This window comes from Dromiciops gliroides, chromosome 1 (assembly GCF_019393635.1).
Source record: "Dromiciops gliroides isolate mDroGli1 chromosome 1, mDroGli1.pri, whole genome shotgun sequence".
Taxonomy (NCBI): Eukaryota; Metazoa; Chordata; class Mammalia; order Microbiotheria; family Microbiotheriidae; genus Dromiciops; species Dromiciops gliroides.
The window spans coordinates 221,544,743-221,570,041 of record NC_057861.1 but is presented as its reverse complement, the minus strand read 5'-3'; the positions used below and the strand labels follow the sequence as shown (position 1 = coordinate 221,570,041).

Genomic DNA, 25,299 nt, shown 5'->3' with positions numbered 1-25,299 from the left:
TCCACTAATCTTGGAGAAACAGACCTAATAGTGGCATTAATTGTTCAAAGTGTATATACACTAACTTTTTGCAAATTGGTTGGATAACAGTTCTACCAAGAGTGAATGTATCTCAGTTTTTTTCCACATACCCATAACATTTGTTGCTTTCTACTTTTGTCATTTAGCTAATGGGTAAAATGCATAAAAATGGGTATAAAATTATATCTCAAAACCATTTAAATTTGTTTTTCTCTAATCAATAATGATTTAGAAATTTTTTTTTCATATGACTATATGTGGTTTTGATTTCTTCATAAAAAACCTATATGTTCATATCCTTTGACTATTTATGAATTATGGAATAACTGGTATTCTTATAAATTTGACAAAGTTCCCTGTATATTTGAGACATAAGATCTTTACCTGAGAAACTGCCTACAAAATTTTCCCCAATTTTTTTGTTTTCCTTCAGATCTTGGCTACACTGGTTTTATTTGTACAAAACTTTTTAAAATTTAATGTACTCAAAATTATCTATTTTACACCTCATAATTTTCTCTATCTAATGTTTATTTATAAATTATTCTCCTATCCATAAGTCTGATTCCAGTTTTCCCAGATTTTTGTTGTTGTTGTTGAATAGTGAGTATGCCTAATTTATTTCACTTATCTATCACTCTATTTCTTAGCCAGCACCAGAATGTTTTGATGATTACTTCTTTGGAAAATAGTTTGAGATCTTATACTATGAGGCCAACTTCCTTCACTTTTTCTCATTGATTTACGTGATATTCTTGACGTTTTATTTTCCCATATGAATTTTGTAATTATTTGTTCTAACTGTATAAATAACTTTTTGTAGTTTTATATGGCACTGAATAAGTAAATTAATTTAGGTATAATTATTATGTTATTATGTTGGCCCAGACTAAAAATTTATATTTCTCTAATTGTGTGAAACATTTTATAATCATGCTAATATAATTCCTGGGTTTGTCTTAGGAAGTAGACTCTCAAGGATTTTATATTATCTGCAGTTATTTTAAATGGAGTTTCTTTTTCTCTTTCTTCCTGCTAGACTTTGTTGACAATACATCCCATCTAGTAAGACAGTCTAAGAGTAAAATGAAGGATATAACATTAAAGGAATAATATGCAAAAGAACTAATTAGATAAACCTACCCTTTTCTGCTAATTCGTCATTAGCTCTCTTTGGTTGGGTTAATGTAAATTTTGTATTAGCTTGAAAAAAAAGAAGCTATGAGGGTCATTGGAAAAAAGGCCTCATTCTTTTAACCTGAAGATTGCATTAGAAGACACTAAGCTTAAGGATAATGACAACAATACAGTTCCAGTCACCAAGTATGGAAGCTCACTCTTGATGCTTTGGTTTATCACTGATGTCATTACGGTGGAAACATCTTCCACAGATGCAATTCAGTTTGCTTTAATTTAGCAACCAACTGTTAAATGACTACTATATCCCAGGTACTGCACTAGGTAATGGGGATAAAGTGGCAAAAATCAAATAGCCCCTGTCCTCAAGAATCTCACATTCTGCTTGGAGGAAGCAACATTCCTACAGATAAACATATACAAAATGGTAACTGAATAAATCTAACTTGTCTTCATTCCTTCTACATTCTTTCCTTGATGATCTCATTAGCTACAAAGACTTCAATTATTACCTTTCTGCAGATAAATCTCAGATGTATGTTTCTAGTCCTTAGATTTCTCCTTTGAGCTAAAGTCCCATATTTTCTACTACTTTTTAGGAACTGTACATTTAAAATCAAATAGATCATAAATATGTTTACTATGCTACTTAAAGGAATACAGCACAAAGATTTTTAATAAATTTGTGATTTATCTTTGATTCCCCACTGTCTCATCTTTCATGGTCAATCAGTTCCCAGAATCACAGAATTTCACAACTGGAAGGGTCTTCAGAAGTCACCTAGTACAACTCATGCCCTATAATAAATAGTAGCTGACATTTCTAAAGTACTTTCAAAGTTATAGTTCTTTTTGAGTCTTGTTAACAGCCTTAGATGGTAGGTGCTGTGGGTAATACAGAGGAGAAAGATGAATCTCAGAAAAAGTGAGTAATTCACCCAGGATCACAAGCTGATAAATACTGAAAACAGGATTTGAGCAGTTCTTCTTGTCTCCAGTTCCAACATTCTATATGCTGTGCCATCCTGCCTATAATTCCATCTACGATATACCTGAAAAGTAGGCATTCATCCTTCACTTGGAGACTTCTAGTGAGAAAAGAATCTGCCATCCTAAGGAATACAGAGGTGACACACTGAATTTTTGGAAAACTCTAATTGTTAGATTTCCTTATATATCAATCTTAAATCCCGCCCCCCAACACATTTTTTGTTTGTTTGTTTGTTTTTGGTGAGGCAATTGGGGTTAAGTGACTTGCCCAGGGTCACACTGTTAGTGTGTCAAGTGTCTGAGGCTGGATTTGAACTCAGGTCCTCCTGAATCCAGTACCAGTGCTCTATCCACTGAGCCACCTAGCTGCCCCCCTCAACAACTTTTAAACCATACCTACATTCTCTGGTCTCTAGAGCCAAAAATAATAAGTCTAATTTCCTTTTCACAAAGCAGCCTTTCAGCCACTCAAAGATAGCTATCATATTCCCTTAATTCTTTTCTTCTCCAAGCCAAGTGTCACCAATTTCTTCAACAAATTAATTTAGAGGATGATCTTGATCTCTTTATAGACATTTTGACAGCACCCAAAACTCAATAAACTAAGACTAAAGCCATTTTCTCAACTAAAGCTGCTCCTCCTCATACATTCTAATTTTCTTTTGGGAGTATTAATGACCTACCATTCACACAGGCTCAAAATTCCATCACTTTCCTCCCTCTTAACCATATAGATCTAGATCTAGATCTATAGAGATATATATTAGTTGTCAGTTTTTGTGGATTCTACCTCCACAATCTTTCTCAGGTAAAATCACGTTCCTTACTACTCACATTGCTGCACACTATTTTTTTAGGTCCTAATTAGCTTTTGCCTGGAGTATTTTAATGGCTTGTAATTGGTCTCTTTGGCATCATTCATTCCATCCTCCAATTTGTCATTTGCTTAGCTGCCAAATTCACTTTCCCTTCATGTTTTGCAGATATTTCTCTTATACTCAAAAATCTTTCATGGCTTCCTCTTGCTGACAGAAACAAAAAACAAACCTTAGCATGACATTTATGTCTTTTTAGCAATCTTTCTCCATCTTTCCTATCTTGTTTCATATTCTTCCTATTCCTGCACTCTATTTTGCAGATAGCTTGGTTTATTGGACTATTAGATTATTAATTGTTCCCAAGTATCATCCCTCCTCTTTCTACCTCTCTACTAATAAAGGATATCAAGTAAGCAAGCATTTAAATGCCTACTTTGTGCCAGACATAATGATAGGTGCTCAAAATACAAAGTTAAATGTGAAATACTCACTGCATTCAAAAAGCTTACATTTTACCCCTGTAAATCAAAGTGAATACAAATCATATAAGACTTCTAAGCCTCAGTTTCCCCATTTAAAAATTTGGATTATAATAGTACCTGTACTATGTTCTTTACAAAGATTTCTTGTTAAAAATGACCTCTGGGAGAATAAAATTGCTGTACAAATCTGGATAGTTCTCTGTTCTGGCCCCAACTAATAGTCATGTCTAGATCACATGAGTGACATAAGATTTGATAGACATAACCAGAGTTCCCTAGAAAGAGGCTTATGCATCTTTTGTTCCTGCTGGGGACCCTTCCCAAACCAGCTATCTGTGTATTATTTACCCAATACCCCATAGCAATATGTACAAAGCAAAAAGAAGAGATCTTGCTAGGATAAAAGATGTTAGAAGCTCCAAAACAGAAGACCGTTTGTTTTTCTGTTATTGTGAGTTTGGGGAAATACCACTGACTGACAAAGGAATAAGAATGTGTTGCATAACTCTCTAGCAACCTTGAGTTCTTTTCCTTTGCTAGTATTTGTATTTAGGGTAGCATTATATGTCAGGAAAAATCTGCATGTTTCTGGAAAAGGCCTCTGCCTTTCTGGAGAGGGGAAGGAAGTTGTCCTGATAATTTCAAGGTTCAGCATCAGTACCTGACATTTTGACAGTAATGTTAAATATAACCTGCCCATATTATTCAATAATTGGTTGGCAAAATTGTCCAAATAGGACCTCATGGTCCCTTTGAAGACACCAGAAAAATTCTGATATTCACATGGCAAACACTAGATGAGGATAAAATGAGCCACAGACATTTATGAGATGTACCTAAGATTGAATTTTATCCACATGAGTTTAGAACTATACTTTGGAACCTTGGGTTACATAACATACTTCCATCCTGGCTAACCTGGATCTGTACAGCAGGATCAAAAAGGCTTGGACCTTAGCAGTTTCTGTCTGTGGTTTTGTTCCCAAGTTTCCTTGGGTTCTATTAAGTGGATGTTTTGGCTGTTTCTCCCACAACCAGCACCATACCTGCAAAGTACTCAACTGAGCTCATCTCAGCATGTTGGCTACCTGCCATTCTAACCTATGCATGACCTCATCCTTTAGACTCACCACTGTTGTTACTCTATCTTCTTAATACAGCCCATGATTGAGTCTGCAGAAAATGAGTCAGCAGAGTTAGCATGCAGCAAAGTAGTGAGGACTGAAAAGTATAGAATTAGGGGCATGTGTCTGGAGCAGCCTGGAATGTGTGTCTATGGTAGAGGGATTGTTGGGTAGATGTTTGATGTGGTCTTGGGGTTTATATGCTTTTAGAAAGCTTGAAACAGAATGCATTTGTATGCTTGAGAGGTTTTGTTTTTGTTTTAATTATTCACTTTTCCATATATTCATTTGACAAATGTGTATTCATATTTATATGTCTGCCTGTTGACTCCATGGTCTGAGTGTCTGGGAATGGGCTGGACCTTTCGCTGGTTTGTGGAATAATCAGAATTCTGGCAGTGCAAATTAATTCTAGCAAATAATTTTCAAGTCTGATATGCTAATTATTAGTGCTGACAGAGAAAAGAAACATGACCAAAGTAGAGAAGGTGAGAAAGAGAAGGGAAAATATTTCCAAGATTTTAGGAGTTTTAGTCTAGTGAAAAATTCAGAAAGGTAGGTATAGAAAAGCTATGACATCTTGGCATCTATAAGCTCAAATATCCATTTTAAATATATTCCACTCATTATTTACAAATATTATTTATTTGACTACAAGATATAAATATATTATGCATTTACTTATACCAAAAGACCTACTATTATCCATAAGAAATGTAAAACTAAAGACTGGATAAGATATACACAAATTAAAAGGTTTTGATAAAATTCAAGGCAATGGTGGAAGAAGTGTAGCTATATACACAACTTTTCGAAACTCTCTGAAAATTAAATAGACCGCAGGATAAACTATGTGTGGTTTTAGCAGGACTCACTAACCAAAGGACTGTATTGGAGACAGAAATTTAAAATAAATACAGACAACAGAAAAATAAAACCAAAAACCTTTAAACCTTTAAAATGGCAGAATGTAATTACCTGTTTAAAAGTTGGCCATAGGTGCCACAGTATACAGAACCTCAATTCTATATTTCATCTCAAAATTTGACTATGTGCTTATTTGTATGAAATCATTGAAGATAGGTACATGAAAATTTATATGAGTTGTTCAAAGTTGGATTTTACTGCAGCTGTAGAAAGTAGAAATTTGGCCAGCCTCAGGCCACAAAGGCACCTTTGTAACACTTTTTTTTTACAAAAAGAAAATTGGCAGCAACTGGGGACAAGTAGTAATAAAAATTAAAGTATTGAGACTCTCCCTTTTAAAATATTTGAAACACTTCATAAAGACAAGCTTGTAATTTTAAGATATTAATAAAACTGTTCTCATTTACCTCTTCAGGTTCAGTAGCAACCTGTCCTTTGAAAAGAAAAAAATCAGAATAAAAATAAATACAAATACAAATAAATACAAATACAAATAAATATAAATACAAATAAATACAAATACAAATACAAATAAATACAAAATACAAAAAGCAATAATGCTTGAAAAATGTTAAAGATGGGAAAACAGACTATGTTCAAATATTCTAATGGTACAGAAATCTTTTTGGAGAGACACGGTGTTGTACTGGAAAGAACATGGGTTTTGCAAACAACCTTTGATGCTAGTCAATAACCATCTGTGAGACCTTGGAAGTTTCACTTCTCTTTGGGATCTATTTTACTTTCTTGTAAAATGAAGAAGTTGGACTGGATGGCCTCTCTCTTCTAGAAATCTCATGGCATCAAAGTTATAAAACATTTTGTTTTGGAATGATGGATATATTTCCATTAATTCAAAAAGTTATTTTTATAAAAAGCAAGCATTCACATGGTGAATTTAAGCAAAAACACAAATACAAAATACCCTACTCAGTACATTAGCATTCCTTCTTCCTCCATACTGGTCAGATATGCCCCCTAACACCTCAGCAACTATGTCAAAGGGACACACAGTTGATCATGGCACCACTTACTCCTGTGTGGGAGGCTTCCAACTTGGGAAAGTGGAGATCATTGCTAATGACCAAGAAAAGAGGACCGGCTCAAGCTACATGGTCTTCACTGACACAGAATATTTAATCAGTGATACTGCAAAGAATCAAGTTGCAATGAACCCCACCAACCAAGTATTTGATGCCAAATGTACAATTAGTCAAAGATTTGATGATGCAGTTATATAGTCAGACATGAAGCATTGGCCTTTCATGGTGCTTAATGATGCAGTTAGGCCTAAGGTCCAAGTGGAGTACAAAGGGGAAACCAAAAGTTTCTAGCCAAAAGAAGTATCTTCTATGGTCTAGACCAAAAGGAAAGAAATTGCAGAAGCTTACCTTGGGAAGACTGTCACAAATGCTATGGTCACAATAACAGCCTGTTTCAATCATTCCCAATGTCAGGCCATCATTATTGCTAGTCTTGGTGTGCTCCAAATAATCAATGAGCCAACTGCCTCTGGTATTTCTTATGTCTTGGACAAAAAGGTTGGTGCCAAGAGAAATGTGTTCATCCTTGACCTTGGAGGTGGTACTTTTGATGTCCCCATTCTTTTTGAAGATGGCATCTTTAACATCAAGTCCACAGCTGGAGACGTGCTTGGGTAGGGAGGCCTTTAACAATCACATGGTCAACAATTTCATTGCTGAGTTCAAGCAAAACACAAGGACTTGAGTGAGAACAAGAGGGCTATTCTCCATCTCTGCACCACCTATGACTGTGCAAAGCACACCCTCTCTTCCAGTACCCAGGCCAGTATTGAGATTGACTCCCTCTATGGAGTTATTGAAGAGCTGAATGCTAATCTCTTCTGTAGCCCACTGGACCCTGTGGAAAAGGCCTTAAGAGATGCCAAGCTAGAAAAATCAGATTCATGACAATGTCCTGGTGGGTGGTTCTACTCAAATCCCCAAAATTCAGAAGTTTCTTTAAGACTTCTTCAATAGCAAGGAGCTGAACAAGATTTTCAATCCTGATAAGGCTGTTGCCTAATGGTGAAGTTGCCCAGTCTGCCATTTTGTCTGGAGATACATTTGAGAATGGGTAGGACTTCCTGCTGTTGGATGTCACTCCTTTTTCCCTTGGAATTGAAACTGCCAGTGGAGTTATGACAGTTCTGATCAAATGTAATAGCACCATCTCTGCAAAGCAGAAACAGACCTTCACCACCTAGTCAGACCACCAGCCTATTGTGCTTTCAGGTTTATGAAGGTGAGAGTGCAATGAAAAAGAATAACAACCTGCTTGACAAGTTGAACTCACAGGAATCCCTCTAGAACCCACGAACATTCTTCAGATTGAAGTACTATTGACATTTATGCAAATGGCATCCTCAATGTTTCTCCTGTGGATAAGAGCACAGGCAAGGAAAGTTAGATCACCATCACAAACGACAAAGGTCATCTGAGCAAAACAGACATGGAGCATATCGTCCAAGACACTGAGAAATACAAGACTGAGGATGAGAAGCAGAGAGACAAGGTGTTTTCCAAGACTTCTCTTGAATCTTATTCTTTCAACATGAAGGCTACTTGTAGAGGATGAGATACCCTAAAGCAAAACCAGTGATGGAGAGAAACAGAATATCCTTGACAAAGGTAATGAAATAAACCACTGGCTAGATAAGAATCAGACTGCTGAAAAGGAAGACATTGAGCATCAGCAGAAAGAATTGGAGAAAGTCTGCAACCCCATAATTACTAAGCTGTACCAGAGTGCAGGGGGCATGCCAGGAGGCATGCTTGGTGGGTTCCCAAGGGGTGGAGTAGCCCCATCTGGAGGTACTTTTTCTGGACCCACCATTGAAAAGGTCAACAAAACTCCCCAGAAGAAACAGCATTCCACATAACCTTCCAAAAATTTAAGGACTCAAATGTGAAGCCAACACAGTAGCAGTTTAAATGTGACATTTAAGCTACAACATAAATCTGGGCATTCTGAATGTTTGCAGAGGGAGAGAAGTGAATAATATTGTACTTTATCAATACAGTAAACTAATAGAAATGTGATTCTTGTTTTGGAGAAAAATTCTATTTAAAATATGCATGATTAAAAATACAAAATACCTTCAACTAAGACAAATAATAAATTCATCTTGGATTAAGGAGTGATTAGACAAAAGCAGTCACACAAAGGTCATAGACCTTTAAACAGAGGTGCTTGTGATAAGGAAGTTTGCTCTGACTAATAATTAGCAAAAAAAAGTGTGTGTGTGGCAGGGGATAACTTGACCATAAGAGGCTCCTATAGTGGCAGGGAAGACAAAGGCACAAATTTAGAAGATATGAAATGTGATAATGGCAACATCCCAAGCCTCAAAGAAAAATGCTAACTGCATCCAAGGTAAGCAAGAATTCCTGGAAAACATTAAAGAAAGAAAAAAAGAACAATGATGAAAGAAAAATTGAGGAAATGAAGAAGGAAAATTACACAAAACATTGTGAAAAAGGTCTTAATATCTTGGTAAAAGAGGTACAAAATATTTTTTAAAATACCACCTTAAAAACAGAATTGACTTACTGCCAGTAGAAACACAAAAATTCACTTAAGAAAAGCATTCTATTAAATTAAGAATAGGCTAATTGGAAAAGAACATACATGTATTTACTGAAGAAAAGAGCTCCTTGAAAAGCAAAATTGACCAAATGGAAAAAGATTTACAAATTCTGACTGCAGAAAATAATTCTTTAAATTCTTTAAAATTTAATATTGCAATAGACAATAAAACAAAGTCAAAAGAATGAAAAATAGAAAAAAAAAACAATTGACCTGGAAAATAGATTGAGAAATAATTTAAGAATTATTGGACTACCTGAAGTCCATGATTTAAAAAAAAAAAGCCTAGACTTAATTTCAAGATAATTATCAAAGAAAACTGTCTTAATATCTGGGATCAAGAGGATAAAATTGAAGTTGAAAAAATGAACTGATCACCTTCCAAAGAGATCATGAAATAAAACCTCCCAGGAATATTATAGCCAAGTATGAGAATTCCCAGGTGAAGGAGAAAATATTGCAAGCAGCTGGAAAGAAATAATTAAAATATCATGGAGCCAGTTAGGATCACACAGGATTTAGCAGCTTCTGCCTTAAAGGAGCAGAGGGCTTAGAATATATTCTGGAAGGCAAAGGAGGTAGATTGCAACTAAGAATAACCTACCCAGGAAAGATGAATCTAATGCTTCATGGGGAAAATGGTTATTTAATGAAATTCAGGACTTCTAAGCATTCCTGATGAAAAGACCTGAGCTGAATAGAAATTCAGAGTACTAAAGAGAAGCATATAAAGGTAAACACAAAACTCAATGGAGTTAAACTATTTGCATTCCTATGTGGGAAGATGAACTTTATCATTATTAAGGCAATTAGAAGGAGTCTGCATAGACAATGGGCAGGGGTATAAGTTGATTATATTGGTATGATCTCCAAAAATATGTACGGATGAGAAAGAGATTCACTGGGAGAAAGGGAAAGGGAGAGGTATAATGGGTCAAGATTTTTCACATAGAGGTGGTATGCAAGGAAATATTTCTATAATGGAGGGGAAAATAAGGGAGGGGTAAGCAATTCTTGAACCTCACTCTCATCAGAATTAGTTAAAAAAGGGAAGAATCTATCTATCTATCTATCTATCTATCTATCTATCTATCTATCTATCTATCTATCTACCTATACACATACATATGCATGTACACATAAACATGTATATGTATGTATATATATATATATACACACATGCATATGTATGTGTTTACACAGACATTTAACTGGGTATAAAAATCTATCTTAAGGGTAAAGGGATAAGAGAATTCAGGGGAATTATCCAGAGGGGGGCAGATTGTATAGTGGTTAAGATAGACTTTTGAGGAGGGATAGGACAGAAAGAGAAAGAAGAAGAAACAGAAGAAAAGGGGGTGGATGGAAATGCACTTGATCATAACTGTGAATGTGGATTGGATGAGCTAACACAGAGAATGGAAATGGATAACAAAATGGATTAGAAACCATAACCCAATAATATGTTGTTTAGAAGAGACACACTTGGAACAGAAAAATACATACAAAGCTGACATGAAGGGATGGACAGTCTATTATGTTTCAGTTTAAGTAAGGAGGGCAGGGGTGGTTATCATGATCTCAGCCAATGCAAAACAAATTTAGACCAAAAGGTGCCATAGACAATGAAGTAAGATAAAAAATCATGGCAAGTTTCCCTGATATATGCCTCATTTCTAAAATGTATAGAAAACTGAATTGAACGTATAAAATTAAGAGGCATTCTCCAACTGATAAATTGCCAAAGGATGTGGAAAGGCAATTTTTCAGAAGGAGAAATCAAAGCAATTTATGTTGAATGAAAAAAAATCTTCTAAACATTAATATTGATTAGAAAAAAGCAAATTAAAACAATTCAGAAGTACCTCCTTACACCTGTCAAGAATAACAAATACTGCAGGGGAAGAGGAAAACGAGGTACATAAATGAATTTTCAGTGGAGTTGTGAACTGATACAACCATCCTGGAGTACAATCAGAAACTATGTCTGCAGGGCTATAAAACTGTACATACCCTTTGACCCAATAATGCTACTATGAGGTTTATAAGCCAATCGGATCAAAGAAAGAGAAAAAATACCTATATGGATAAAAATATTTATAGTAGTCCTTTTTAGATGGCAGAGAATTAGAAATTGTGGGGGAATGACAACCAAGTTGTGGCATATGATTGTGATTGAGTACTATTGTATTATATGTCATGAAAATTGAGGTAGTTTCAGAGTAAAAACATATGGCAAGTCATATATGAACTGATGTAAAATGAAGAAGACCCAGAATATAATTGTGCACATTAATAGCAATGTTGTAATGATGAAAAACTGTGAAAGACTTGACTACTCTGAACAATATAGTGATCCAAAACTATTCCAAAAGACACATGATGGAAAAAAAATGTTTATCCACTTCCATAGAGAAAACTGATAAACTCTGAGTAGAAACTGAACTGCAATTTTCTTTCTTTCTTTTTTTGGGCAATATGACTAATATGAACATATTTTGCATGATCCCCCATGTATAATTCATGTTCTATTGCTTACTTTCTCAATGGGTGGAGGAGGGATGAGAGTGATTTAAAAACTCAACATTTTAAAAAAAGAATGCTAGAAATAAGAATTTAAAAAGAAAAACATTGATAATAATGAATATTTACATATCACCCTAAGTCTTACAAAACATTTTTTTCCAACACGTGATCTCATTTTTGCCTCACAAGAACACTGGAAGTTATGTACTACAAGTATTATTATTACTCCCATTTACAAATAAGGAAACTGAGGCTGAAAAAGGATATTATACTTGCCCATGAATACACACACTTACATTTTGGTGTGGGATTCAAACTCAAGAATTCCTGATCCCTAATTTATTTCACATACATTTCCAGAAGTTGAGAATTTGCCTTTTTTTTATTTCCCTGAATTTCTTTCTTCAAACCATACTCATATTGAGCCAAATAACAATTAACATTAGCTTATATGCAAAATTTAACCCATTAACCATGAGAGAAACATCCTTTTATTAGGAAATCAGAAATCATAGAAGAGCAATGTAAATATCCCTATTGTTATTGCCTGAATACATAAGAACTAGGTCTCATATTTATGGCATCTCTTTTTTTCCAGATAGCTGACAGCAGTGTAGTCTAAAGATAGAGATGAGATCAGTTGACTGAGTCTCCAACATTAAGAGCAAAAACAGATTCCTAGATCCAGTACAGAAGCACCATGAAATGATGGTAAATTATATCACCATCTGTTTTCCAGTGTTCTCATTTGAAAGATATTATCAGTGAATTGTAAAATATGATCCCTGCCTTTTCCTGTTTCATAGGAATATGTTGAAAAGAATGGATGATATGCCTCTAAAGCTATCCAAGATATTCATTTTTATTCCATTAAGTTGCAAAGTGGGATGGTGTTTTGTAAATATCTATCACCATGTAGAGAATAACTCCCTTATATGATTTCATGAATCACTCTTCTTTCCCTCAGCTTCAGGGCTCTTTCCTCCTTGACTGTAAATATGCTACCATAACTTCAATCTCCAAAACAATATAGCAATAGCAACAGCAGTAGACTTTCTCTTCACCCTATTGACCCCCATAGGGATATTACTTTCTCTCTCTCTAAAAAAGGTCCTTTTTTCCAGTATAGATTTCACAGTCATCCAGGGAGATGAGTCCTGTCAAAAAGGGGGCCAGTCATCCCAATTAACTGCCATTTACAAGGCAGGTAAGTTAGTCTAGGTGAAACAATAGGCATCTTGGGGGGATATGGGAGATAGTATGTGCAAGTTGAACCACCACAATCCATTTCCTCTTGGGCCTTGGTGGAGACAGCCCAGGACTATGAGCATAAGAGCTTTGGAAATGGCATTGTCCCCCAAACCACCAGATCTGCTGCTAGTGCATGCCTTATAACCATCATTAAGTAGAGAAATCAATGCAGAGAACAGTCCCATCTTCCTCATCACCACCCACAACTGCTGACCAAATGCCACCAACAGGTAGATAAGCATGAGAACCTTTATAGTGGAAGTATCTAATAAAACACTTGTAATGCTTCCAATCCAGTCTTCATAGACATTATACAGGGGCTGAGAGAAGTACTAATCACAGGGCAGGCAAGATAGCTTAGGTGAAGGAAAAGGGCATCCTTAGAGAGAGACAGGAACTAAAGGTAAATATCTATAATCACTTTCAGATGATCTCCTCTAAAAGCCTAATAGAGACAGTACACAACCTAAACTAAGACCCTTTGAAATAGCAGTGATTCAAACCCAGTGTCTTTAACCATTATCCTGGGAAGAAATCCAATGAAGATAGAGCCTGTTATCTTCTGATTATGCTATAAGCACACCTATTGATTACTTAGAAAAGAAAGTTCTTGTCACCAATGTTCTTCGAACTGACAAATGGTTTAACATCAGAAGATGATATGATTTCAAGTGTAAATTGCATTCAAGAAGAAACATTATCATCTACTATGCCACTGAATCTAAAAACCATGAGACCTTTCAATATGACTTGTATCTGAAAACTCTATATGCATTGTCTTCCAATTAGAATGTGAATTTCTTGAGAGCAGGGACTGCCTTACATGTCTGTATTTCCAGTGCTTAGCACAGGGGTTTGCATATAAGGTACAATAAATAAATGCATTACTTATTCATTTATTCATTACTGACTTTCTCAAAATATTAATCTATGCCTGCTACCTGATCTTCCTTACCATTTATTCTCACTCTTCAATACCTCACATTATGGTTCCTGCATCTAGCACAATATTGAAAGAGTTTTATTTAAAGTTAATGTGACCTTCTAATTTACAATTTCAAGAGCCCGTTTTTCAGACTCATCATCCCTGGCATTTCTGCTTCATTTACCCCTGTTGAGACCATTCTCTCATTCCTTAAATTTCATGACACAACTGTTCTCACTTTCCTACTTTTTCAATGAATCCTTCTTCATCCACTGATCCACTTCCTTCTCCTGTCCATAAGTGTGAGCATACCTCAAAATTCTATGTTTTGTCCTCTATTATTCTCTATATATGTTCTCCATTCCCAATATTTTCATATTTAAAAAACAGCATGTTGTACAAGAAAGATAATGGACTTGGAATAAGGTAATCTGGGCATGAACTTTGGTTCTAATAATAACTAGTTTTATGATCATCACTTCCAATCTCTGAGCTTCATTTTTCTCATCTGTAAAGTGGAATAATATTTACATTATCTGCTGAAGTAATATACAAAGTACTTGTAAACCTGAAAGCAACATGTATGGCAAATTTTAGTTATTTGTACTCATTGTATGGAAAGTATTTGTACACCTAAAAGCATAATGTATGGCAAATATGAACTATTTATATTTACTTATTCATTCTATACAGATCAATCCCATATCTATATCTTCATCAGAAACAGCTCCCCTTTGCTCCATTCTTGAATTTCCAATAGGCTACTGGATATTCTTTTAACACCTTAAATTGAAAATGTGCAAAAGTGAACTTCTCACTTAACTCCACACTCATAAGTATTGTACAATACAATTTAGCTGATGGTAATTCAGTGCAATCTATTGAAAAGTGCTGTCTTGCGTAAGACTTCTTAACCTATTATTGTCCCTGGCCAAGGTACTGAAACAATCATTCTCCCAGTCACTGAGGCTTGAAACAAAAGTCATCTTCATCTCTTTCCTGCTTCTCACAATACCACACCCCCAATCAATCAATTCTTAATTCCTCTTAATTCTAACACTATTCTATATATCGTATATGTTCCTTCATTTACCTTCAAGCCCTCATCCGCACTTGCATGAATTATCAGCCTCCTTTCTGGTCTCTTTGCCACCATTTTCATATCATTGTAAAGTAATCTTCTTAATGCATGGGGCTTACCACATCATTTCCTTGCTCAAAACCATGATTGGAGGTTCTTCATAATTTGTCACCAAGCTACTTTTCCAGATTTATGTCATGGCACTACCTTTCAAACAATTTCTACTCCAACCAAATTGGACTGCTTGTTGACTTTTTCTGTTCCATCCTCATGCCAGGAATTCAACATCCCCCCCCCACCTTTTCATATTTAAATTCTTTTCATGCAAAATACAGCTTAGGTACTCTTAGAGAAGGACATGAAATTATGCCTTTTTCTTTGAAGTCCTCAGGCCACTCTGATCTCTGTTATGTGCCTAATAATTTTCTATGTGCTTGTTGAAGTTAACAAAATGTCTCACAAATGACTAGCAATCAATAGAAAATAATTGAGAATAATCAGTCACTGCATTGAGAGCTAAAAGTATCATTACTGATCACCTAGTCCAATCATTTCATTTTGCTCATATGCATCACATTTTTTTATCCAACCACAGAGCCATAAAACTTATACAGTCCTTTATTATCTCTCACCTGAACTACTGATATAGGCTGCTAATTGGTCATATTGCATTCAATTTCTCATCGGTTCCATTGATTCTTCAAGCAAATGCCAAACTGATAGTTCTAAATAAAGGTTGAGTCTGACCCTGGCATTCTCCTGCTCAAGAAGATTCAATTACTTTTTATTGACTAGAATAAAATAAAAACAATTATGTCTCACATTTAAAGCATTTTCTAATCTGGCTCTAACCTATGTTTAAAGACTAATTAAGGGGAAGCTAGGTGGCTAAGTGGTTAGAGCTCTGGCCCTGGATTCAGGAGGACCTGAGTTCAAATCTGGCCTCAGACTCTTGACACTTACTAGCTGTGTGACCCTGGGCAAGTCACTTAACCCTCACTGCCCTGAAGGAAAAAAAAAAGACTAATTAAGGTGTCCCTGCCTCTGCCCCTCTGCAGAACAGGGGTTTGCACTTGGAGAGAGGAGTGTCAGGGCCAGGGAGGATTTAAACCATGGGTTACCTAACCTGGGCAAACCTGAGCTAACTAGCTATGATAATGTAAACAGTGTAAGGCTGGCCTCTCTCCTGACTGCACAGATCTGGGAGGGCCTTCTTAGGGAGGTGGTAGGACCTTGGGGCTGCTCCCCCTTTTATCACCTATGGTTACATTTCAGATATTGTCTCGTGTGCTTTTTAGAGCTTTCTTTTCTTTGAGCCTGTTCCTGTGGTTGGTTTGAAAACAACGCCTCCAGAACTATGAGTGTGGGCTTCACTGGGGCAAGCCAGTTGGCTTTTGCCCTCTCCAGGGGCTTCAGTGCAGCAGGCATCCTGCCTTCTCACAAGATAATGGCCAGCACTCCAGATATGGACCTGCCCACAGTTTCTGCACTCAGGAAAATGGGTGTGAAGCTGACCCACCACAACAAGGAAATAGTGCAGCACAGTGATGTGCTCTTCCTAGCTGTCAAATCTCACATTATTCCCTTCATCCTCGATGAGATTGGGTCTGATATTAGGGAGAGACAGATCATGGTGTCCTGTGCTGCTAGTGTCACCATCAACTCCATCGAGAAGAAACCGACAGCATTCCAGCCAGCCCTCAAAGTCATCTGATGTTTGACCAACACCCTGTAGTAGTCTGAAAAAGAGCCACAATATATGCCACTGGTACCCATGCCCTGGTGGAAGATGGGAAACTCCTGCAATAGCTAATGATCATTGTGGGCTTCTGCACAGATAGATGCAGTCACAGGACTTAGTGACAGTGGCCCTGCCTATACATTTATGGCCTTGGATGCACTAACAAATGGTGGGGTGTGCACAGTCCTTACTGTGAGGTACTCTGGACAGCATCCCAGACTCGAAGACAATGTTTGCTCTCCTGGGGGAGCCACCATTCATGCTTTTCACTTCTTGAAAAGTGGTGGTTTGGGGGGCAGCTAGGTGGCACAGTGGATACAGCACTGGCCCTGGAGTCAGGAGGATATGGGTTAACATTTACTAGCTATGTGACCCCGGGCAAGTCACTTAACCCCAATTTTCTCAACAACAAACAAAAAAAAACATAAGAAAGAAAGAAAGAAGGAAAGAAAGAAAGTAAATTGGTGGGTTTTGATCCTTAATCATCAATGCTGCTGAGGCCTCCTCCATCCAAGCCAGGCTGCTGCAGTTCATGGCTTGAGAGAAATAAAAACAGAATTCTGTTATCTCAACTAGAGACAAAATACTATTGTCTCAACCAGACACAAAAGGATGTTAATCTCAACCAAAAGTAGACACAGGGAGGGAGTCTTATATAATGGGGCCTCAAAGCAAGAAAGGCTTCTTGCATGCAGTAAGATAGAAGTTGATTAAAGAAGGGGGCCTCAAGGCTAGTAGTCTCCTTGGTTTGGGCTGCCTAAGGCTGAAAATGGTTTGTGCAGATTGCTTAATTAGTTTGTACATATTGGCTGACCCACCCCTGGGAGGGAAGGCTGCTCATTTTAATGCACATACAATGTAACTGGGGGGGAGGGTCCATGCTGGAGGGAAATATTTAGAGATATTCCAGGATGAATGTGTGCATCACTTTGTCCTCAATCAATGAAGAAGAGGAGAGGGACTTTGCATTAGATTTAGGGATAAAAAGAGAAGTTTGAGGTGCCAAAACACACCACTCTTATAGTGTATGTCCATTCTTACAAGAATGTAATAAAACCTTTATTGATTCACCAAAAGGGAAATTTTCATATTTTTATTTCTCACAAGCTAAATAAGAGAGAATCTCCCCAGCTGCCATCAAGAAAACCATCCTAGATAAGGTGAAGGTGGAGTCCCCTACTGTCTCTACACACTGGCCTTCCTACAGAGTTAAGCTGTTTAATGGAACACAGGCTCCTTGGGGCAAGAAAGATTGAGATGGATTTATCCAGTCTGCTACCCATATCCCTTCCCTGCCCTCCAGATACTTACTCTGTTTGGGCTCCTAGGCAGTTCTAGTCCCTTGTAATTCAGGGAGAGGAGTCTCTTGAGCAGTCATATGCCCTGTAGTAAAACTACATCATTGTAGAGATGGTCCCTAGATGCATTGATTTAAAGTAACCTTTTTGGAAGATAGAAATGCTAGGAGTAAATTTTAGTGGCAGTGCCAGTGAAGAAACCCTGCAACCACTTGAATTTGAATAAAATTTATCAGATTGCACGTGCAGGGTTTTTTTTTTATTGTGCTTGATAAATATGGTTGTTTTTTAAATAGATTTAAAAGCATCTGGTTATAACATGGTGTTCTTGGTAATTTTGTTTCAATAAAATTACATTACTATTTAAAAAAAAAGACTAATCAAGTATTATTCCCCTCACATAATCTGTTCTAACCCAACCAGCCAGCTTTCTCTTCTTTGTACTAATTATCTCATCTCACCTCTATTCTTTTGCAGAGGCTACTCCCTATGTTTGGGATGCTTTCCTTCCTCCCTCCTGTCTTTTAGAACCTCTGGTTCTTTTCAATTCTTGCCTTAATGCCACCTACTCAAGGAATGATTTCCAGATTCCTAACCATTAATTTTCTTTTTCTACCCCCCAAAATTACTTTGCATTCATTATGTGTATCTCTGTCTCTCTGTCTCTCTGTCTCTCTGTCTCTCTTTCATCTATTTATATCTATATGATTATAAGATGTGGCAGCTAGATGGTCCAGTCGATGGAGTGCTGGACATAGAGTCAGGATAGACCTGACTTTGAAATCTGCTTCAGAAACTTACTAGCTGAGTGACCTTGGGCAAGTCACTTGACATTTCTTATGTCATTCTCATCTGCAAAACATGAATAATAATGACATCTACCAAGGGGGCAGCTAGGTGGTACAGTGGATAGAGCACCAGCCCTGGATTCAGGAGGACCTGAGTTCAAATCCGGCCTCAGATACTTTACATACTTGCTAGCTGTTTGACCCTGGGCAAGTCACTTAACTCCAATTGCCTTACCAAAAAAAGAATAAAATAATAACATCTACCTCTCAATATTGTTGTAAGGGTCAAATGAGGTGATATGTTTAACATTTTTTCAAACCATTAAGGTCTATAGAAATAGATACCACAATATCAACAAGATGGCAGAGTAGTCATTTTCCCTGATCCCTATAACCTGTCAAAACCTCTCTAAAACAGAAATTACATCCTTCAGCTGTTTCCTTAGTCTAGAATATCTGGAATCCAAAAGAAGGTTTAAAAATTGAAGTGTCATCTATCCTGAGTTAACTCAGTACCTCTTTTCCATCTTTCACATTACCTGCAAAAAGACTGCACTAGTCACAACAATCCAAAGAAGACAAAAGAAGATCTTGAAACAAAACCTACCCCTCCTTTCCTCTTTACAGTGCCATGGTGATTTGGGTCCAGGATGTTGCAATTTGTTTAGGCTACAACAGACAGCCAATGCTGTGGCAGCATGTCTGGAGGAGGTGCTCCCTGAAGTTTGTTTTGTTACTTTTTAAAAAATTTTTATTTTATTTAGAATTTTTCCCAAGTTACATGTAAAAAAACCCCCAATTTTTTCATATTGATTTTTTTAAAACTTTGCGTTCTAAACTTTCTTCCTTCCTCCCTCCTCAACCCTCCCTATGAAATCAATACAATTCCATATAAGTCATACATGCATAGTTATGCAAAACTTCTTCACATTAGTCAGGTTGTGAAAGAAAATAGACAAAATAACTTTAGAAATATGAGCTAACAAATAAAACTATACTTCAACCTGTACTCAGATACCATCAGTTCTTCCTCTGTTAACAGTTTGTATTTTTCATACATTCTTCTGATAGCACCCTGCTCATCAAACCTAATTCTTAGGCAATCATTTTCTTCTGAGAGCTTTTGTATTTCCTTTTCTATTTTACTTTTTAAGCTGTTGACTTTTTTCTCATGATTCTCTTGCATTACTCTCATTTATCTTTCCATTCTTTCCTCCATCTCTCTAAATCTTCCTTCTATCTTTCCTACTTTTTCTTCAAAATCCATTTTGAGTGCTTCCATGGACTCATACCAATTCATATTTTTTCTTGCAAGTTTTGTATGTTGGAGCTTTGACTTTGTTATTATCTTCTTCTGAGGGTGTATTCTGGTGTACCCTATCCCCCCAAAAAAGCTTTCTATAGTCTGCTATTTTCTTTGCCTACTCCTCTCAACCCAGAAGCAGATGTCATTGAAATCTGATTCTCTATGGTCAGAAGAGTGACTTTCCTGTGACCCTCCCCTAATGGGCCACCACTAGAGTCAGCCCAGTGGATCAGAACATGAGGGATTTACCCCAACTCCAGCAGAGACCACAGCCACTTCACCCCCTCAGCAGTCTGTGAGCCAAGCCTCAAAAGAAGCCACTGGTACTAAAGACTCTGAGGCCCTGGAAGAGATGTCTATTCCAGGCTGTGTATACACTGCATGTCAAGAACCTCTCTCTCTCTCTCTCTCTCTCTCTCTCTCTCAGTGGGCTGAGTTCCAGAAGCAGCTGCTGCCACAGTTGAGTCAGAGGTTAACAAGGCCTGGTTCTCTGGGGCTGGGGCTGGGGCTGGGGCAGGGGTTGGGGCTGGGTCCACTCACTGCGCTCCACTCTCACCGAGGTACAACAGACCTGTCCTGCCAACCCTCTAAGCTGTCTTTGGCTGGAAAATTATTTCAGCCTGTCCTTTTTTGGGTTCTGCTGCTCCAACGATTGTGCTATGGCATTATTTGAAGATATTTGGAGGGGTTTTGAGGAGAGGTCAGAGAAGTCACTGACTTTCTTCCACCACCTTTTCCCCCTGGCTCTGCTCCCTGAACTTTTAACAGCCACAGTAGTACTCTAGAAGCAGAAGTTTGCTAGGGCCATTTCAGATAGTGAGTACCATTGCAGGCAATGGCCTGTGCTGCAAAAGATTATTCCAGGAAGACAGAAGGACAGTGGGAAGGAGCCAGGACGCACATTTGAACTTTATTTTGTTTTGGTTTTTGGTTTTTTTCGGGGCAATGGGGGTTAAGTGACTTGCCCAGGGTCACACAGCTAGTGTCAAGTGTCTGAGGCCAGATTTGAACTCAGGTCCTCCTGAATCCAGGGCCGGTGCTTTATCCACTGTGCCACCTAGCTGCCTGCACATTTGAACTTTAAATAGAGCCTTTCACTGCACCATACCCCTCTTTCCAGAACTTCAGAGACCCAAATTCTAGGAAACAGATGTTATAGCACCAGTATGGCAATACTCTGAACTGCCAGGGTGTGGCCAGAAAACTGAAAAATAGAGAGAGCAGGAAAGATAATAGAATAGACCACTGCATGTGTAAGGGAGCCATGTAGCATTCCACTAAGGTGAAGGAAAGAGTTCAACATGTACTTAGGGCCAGTTCTGCTCAGCCAAAATTAATGAGGGGCAGAGAACTAGGTTTATGATGCAATTGCATAACATCTGAGAAGGCTAAGATGATTGGAGATCTAGCCCCCAAGGAAAGCACCATTAGAAGAGAGGGAGTCAGGGATAAACACAGTAAAATGAAGAGAGAAAAAACAAGATTGAATTTATGAAAAATCTCACGAAGAAAAAAACTCAAAGACATCGACCACAAGCACATAAGTATGTCAACAAGGAAGGTATTAGCAACAGAAGGAAATCTGGCCTCTTGATTTGGTAAAGGAGTTCAGGCATCTATGAATAAATACTGTTTAAAAGGGGAGGGGCAGTTCCAATAATGATGATACAGAGGAGAACATGGAATGAGAAAACATGGAACCATAGCACATTGTTACTAAGTCATTCAAAAGAGAAATGAGAATTATGAGAGCAGAATGTATGATCTACACAACAAAAATAATGGAGAAAATAGAATTGTAATTGTAATTGTAATCTGTGGTGGTATATCTAACTAACTAAATAAGAAAATAAATTAGGAATACAATACACAGAAGCAAAGGACAATCTAGGGGAAGAGAAGCAACAACAAAACAAAACAAAACAAAATAAAACAAAACAAAGCAAAAAAAAACCACTTCAATAACACTAAAAGAAAAATGTGCTCACAATATAAGTAAAATATACTGATCATGAAGACACATGGTATAGAAAAAATATACATCTAAGGATCATAGATTCCCCAGAAAAATATAACAGGATTAAAAACTCATTTTATGTAGGAAATAATACAAGAGAACTTCCTGTAACTCCTTTTAAAAAATAATAAGCATATTTATTTATAGTTTTGAGTTCCAAATGTTATCCTTCCTTCTCTTCTTCCCCTCACTCATCCCTGAGGCAGAAAACAATCAGATATAGGTTATACATGTGCAATTATATAAAACCTTACCACATTAATCAGTTTGAATAAGAAAATTTAATAAAAGAAAAAAATTAAAGAAAGCAAAAAATAGCATGCTTCAGTCTGTTCCATCAATATCAGTTCTTTCTTTGGAGGTGGATAGTATGCTTCATCATGAGTCCTTGGATCATTGTATTTCTGAGAATAGTTAAGTCATTCACAGTTCTTTATCAAAAGATATTGCTGCTGGGGACAGCTAGGTGGTGCAGTGGATAGAGCACCAGCCCTGGATTCAGGAGGACCTGAGTTAAAATATGGCCTCAGACACTTGACACTTACTAGCTGTGTAACCCCAGGCAACTCACTTAACCCCAATTGCCTCACCAAAAAAAAAAAAAAAAAGATATTGCTGCCTCTGTGCACAATGTTCTATTGGTTCTTCTCACTTCACTATATATCACTTCATACAAGTCTTTCTAGGCCTTTCTGAAATCATCCTGCTTATCATTTCTTATAGTAGAATAATATTCTATCACAATCATATACCACAGTTTGTTTAGCCATTCCCCAATTGATGGGCATATCTTTGAATTCCAATTCTTAGCCACCACAAAAAAGAGCTTCTATAAGTATTTTCTACAAATAGGTCTTTTTTCTCTTTTTGGGGATGTCTTTGGGATATAAACTTAGCAGTGGTATTATTGAATCAAAGGGTATGCACAATTCTATAGCCCTTTGGGCATAGTTCTTACAATTTCTGAACATGGTCAATTAAATACCAGTTGAAAGAATGCATAGATTACCTCAAAAAATTCTGACAACACCAAAACACAAGAGTAATTCAATTTAACAACAGATCAAATGAAATGAAATGCATAGAAGCATATTCTTCCCCACCAATAAACACAGTAGGGAATAGAATAATGTGTTTTGAATAACAGTGGAGCTTAGTATGCTGCTTAGGGTGACCTCCCCTGCAAATATGAGCTTAAGCATAAATGAGAAAAGATGGATATTCAATAATAAGGAGACATTTGAAACATTTTTTGAAAGAAAACCAGAAACAAAGAGATTGCTTTTTTCTTGAATATCAAAGGTGATGGAAATTCAGGAAGAGTGTATAAGTGTAGCAGCCAGGGACAACAATAGCAAAAGAGAGAGTAGATAAAATAGTTAAGAGATTTCTTTCTAAATGTACACAAGGTAGAGTTAACAGTATAGAGGTTTGCCTGGAACATTTTGGAAAAACTTGGTGACATATGCCTACAGTTGATTTAAAAAAAGTTGTTTGATTTTGTGGCACTCCATTACAAAATGGGAGGGATATATGAAAGAGAAGATGGGAACAGGAGGATAGAGGGGAATATGTAATGTGTCTGGGTCAAATTAAAATCTGGCAATGAGAAGAAAGTGAGTCCTATGGTCTCAGGAAGAGAAGAGCCTTCAGGATAAGGTGTGAGGAGGGCAAAGGAGTAAAAAGGGGTGGGGGAGAGGAAGAATTTGTTTTGGTGGTGAGAAAGGGTCCCACTGATGAATGCCATTATGGGTAAAGAGAGTTGTTTTGTGAAGGTAGATTAGGACCTTATATTAGGTTGCTATAAGAGATTTGTTGCTTGAAAATACCATTTCTTCTATTTAAAGAGGTGGGGAGTTGAAAACCCTAGGTGCAATTGGAACCTGAGGGGGTTGAAGGGCATGGACCAAGGAAAGAGATTTCATCATGAAATAGGGAAAACAGGTAACCAGAAGAAGGTATACATCAGTGATGGGCAGCATAATAAGGGATGTGGGGGGAGTTACCATGGGCAATGTCCTCTGTCACCTAGAAGAATAAAGAGATAAGTCAAAATTGGTAGTGCTTTAAACAGGAAGAAGGAAACTAATGAATTTCATAGTGTGAGTCAACCTCTTCAACATCTTCAAATGCTGTGTCTTCATTTGTCTCTTTCTTAACCCTTTTGAAAACAAAAAATGTGGAGGGTGACTTTCAGTTTTTACACTGAAAGACGGGTGTCTGGATCGGTATGGTAGGTAATGTCTATCCAGTCCATTGTTAGGAATGGGCCTTTTCCCAAAACCATATGCGAATGTGTGAATCATTTCCTAAATAAAGTTCCTTAGTTTATCCATCAATGTGGGCCTTCACAGGAACTATATATGAAAGACAAGGAAATAGATGGTTAGAAAGATTTATTTATTTGCCAAAGGTCAGACTAAGTAGTAGAGGTGAGAGTCCAACCAAAGTCTCCTTTTTCCAAACCGATAAATGTTTCAATCATATCATCCTGCCCTCATCTTTTCTATTACAGCAGCAGCCAATTTCATAAATGCTTATTATGTCCAGTGGTGTTATCTCTATCCTTCCTCCCATACATCTAGTATCATAATTTGCTTTTGAATGTAGGTGCAAACTGAAATGGTGGCTAACTCATGCTAAAGTGTTAATGGATGATGCTATAAACTTTTATTCTTGTGAGGGCTATTTATATTTAAAAGCTAACTGTTGACCATGCAATGGCTTAATTCAAAGTAATGAAATGATTGCTGAAAATTTCATGCACTAAGATAGACTGAGAAACAAAACACTTTTTAATAGAACAACCCTTCCATTTTAGCTCTCAAAACTCGCCATGCCGGCAGCCACCTCCACCACCTAGGACACTGTACAAAACCACAGAAATTGAAGCTTTCCCTATCCTCTTACATCCTGCAAAGTACACATATCCTTCAATTTAGGATAAAAAGCCAGGGCTTTCCTAGAGAAGCAATAGAGAGAAATCTTTCTTAGGAATAGCTTCTTTTTTTAAAATCTAATTTAATTTTATTATCAGGTCTGAGTTATTTCTCTTGCTGCCCTCTACCACTGAGAAAGCAAGAAAAACAAAACCCAATACAAAAAGATAGATATAGATGTAGATGTAGATATATAGTTGAGAAAACCAATTTCCTGAATTGGTCATATGTGTATATTATACATATATATGTATATGTAATATACACATGTATGTATAGATTATATATACATGCAGATATATACGCACAATTTATATAG

At 37.0% G+C, this 25,299-nt stretch overlaps 2 pseudogenes; both read left to right on the top strand.

Annotated features, from left to right (window-relative positions):
- Positions 1-6,494: 6,494 nt before the first annotated feature.
- On the top strand, positions 6,495-7,485 carry LOC122747522 (annotated as a pseudogene).
- Positions 7,486-16,242: 8,757 nt separating this feature from the next.
- On the top strand, positions 16,243-17,888 carry LOC122735855 (annotated as a pseudogene).
- The last annotated feature ends 7,411 nt before the right edge of the window (positions 17,889-25,299 follow it).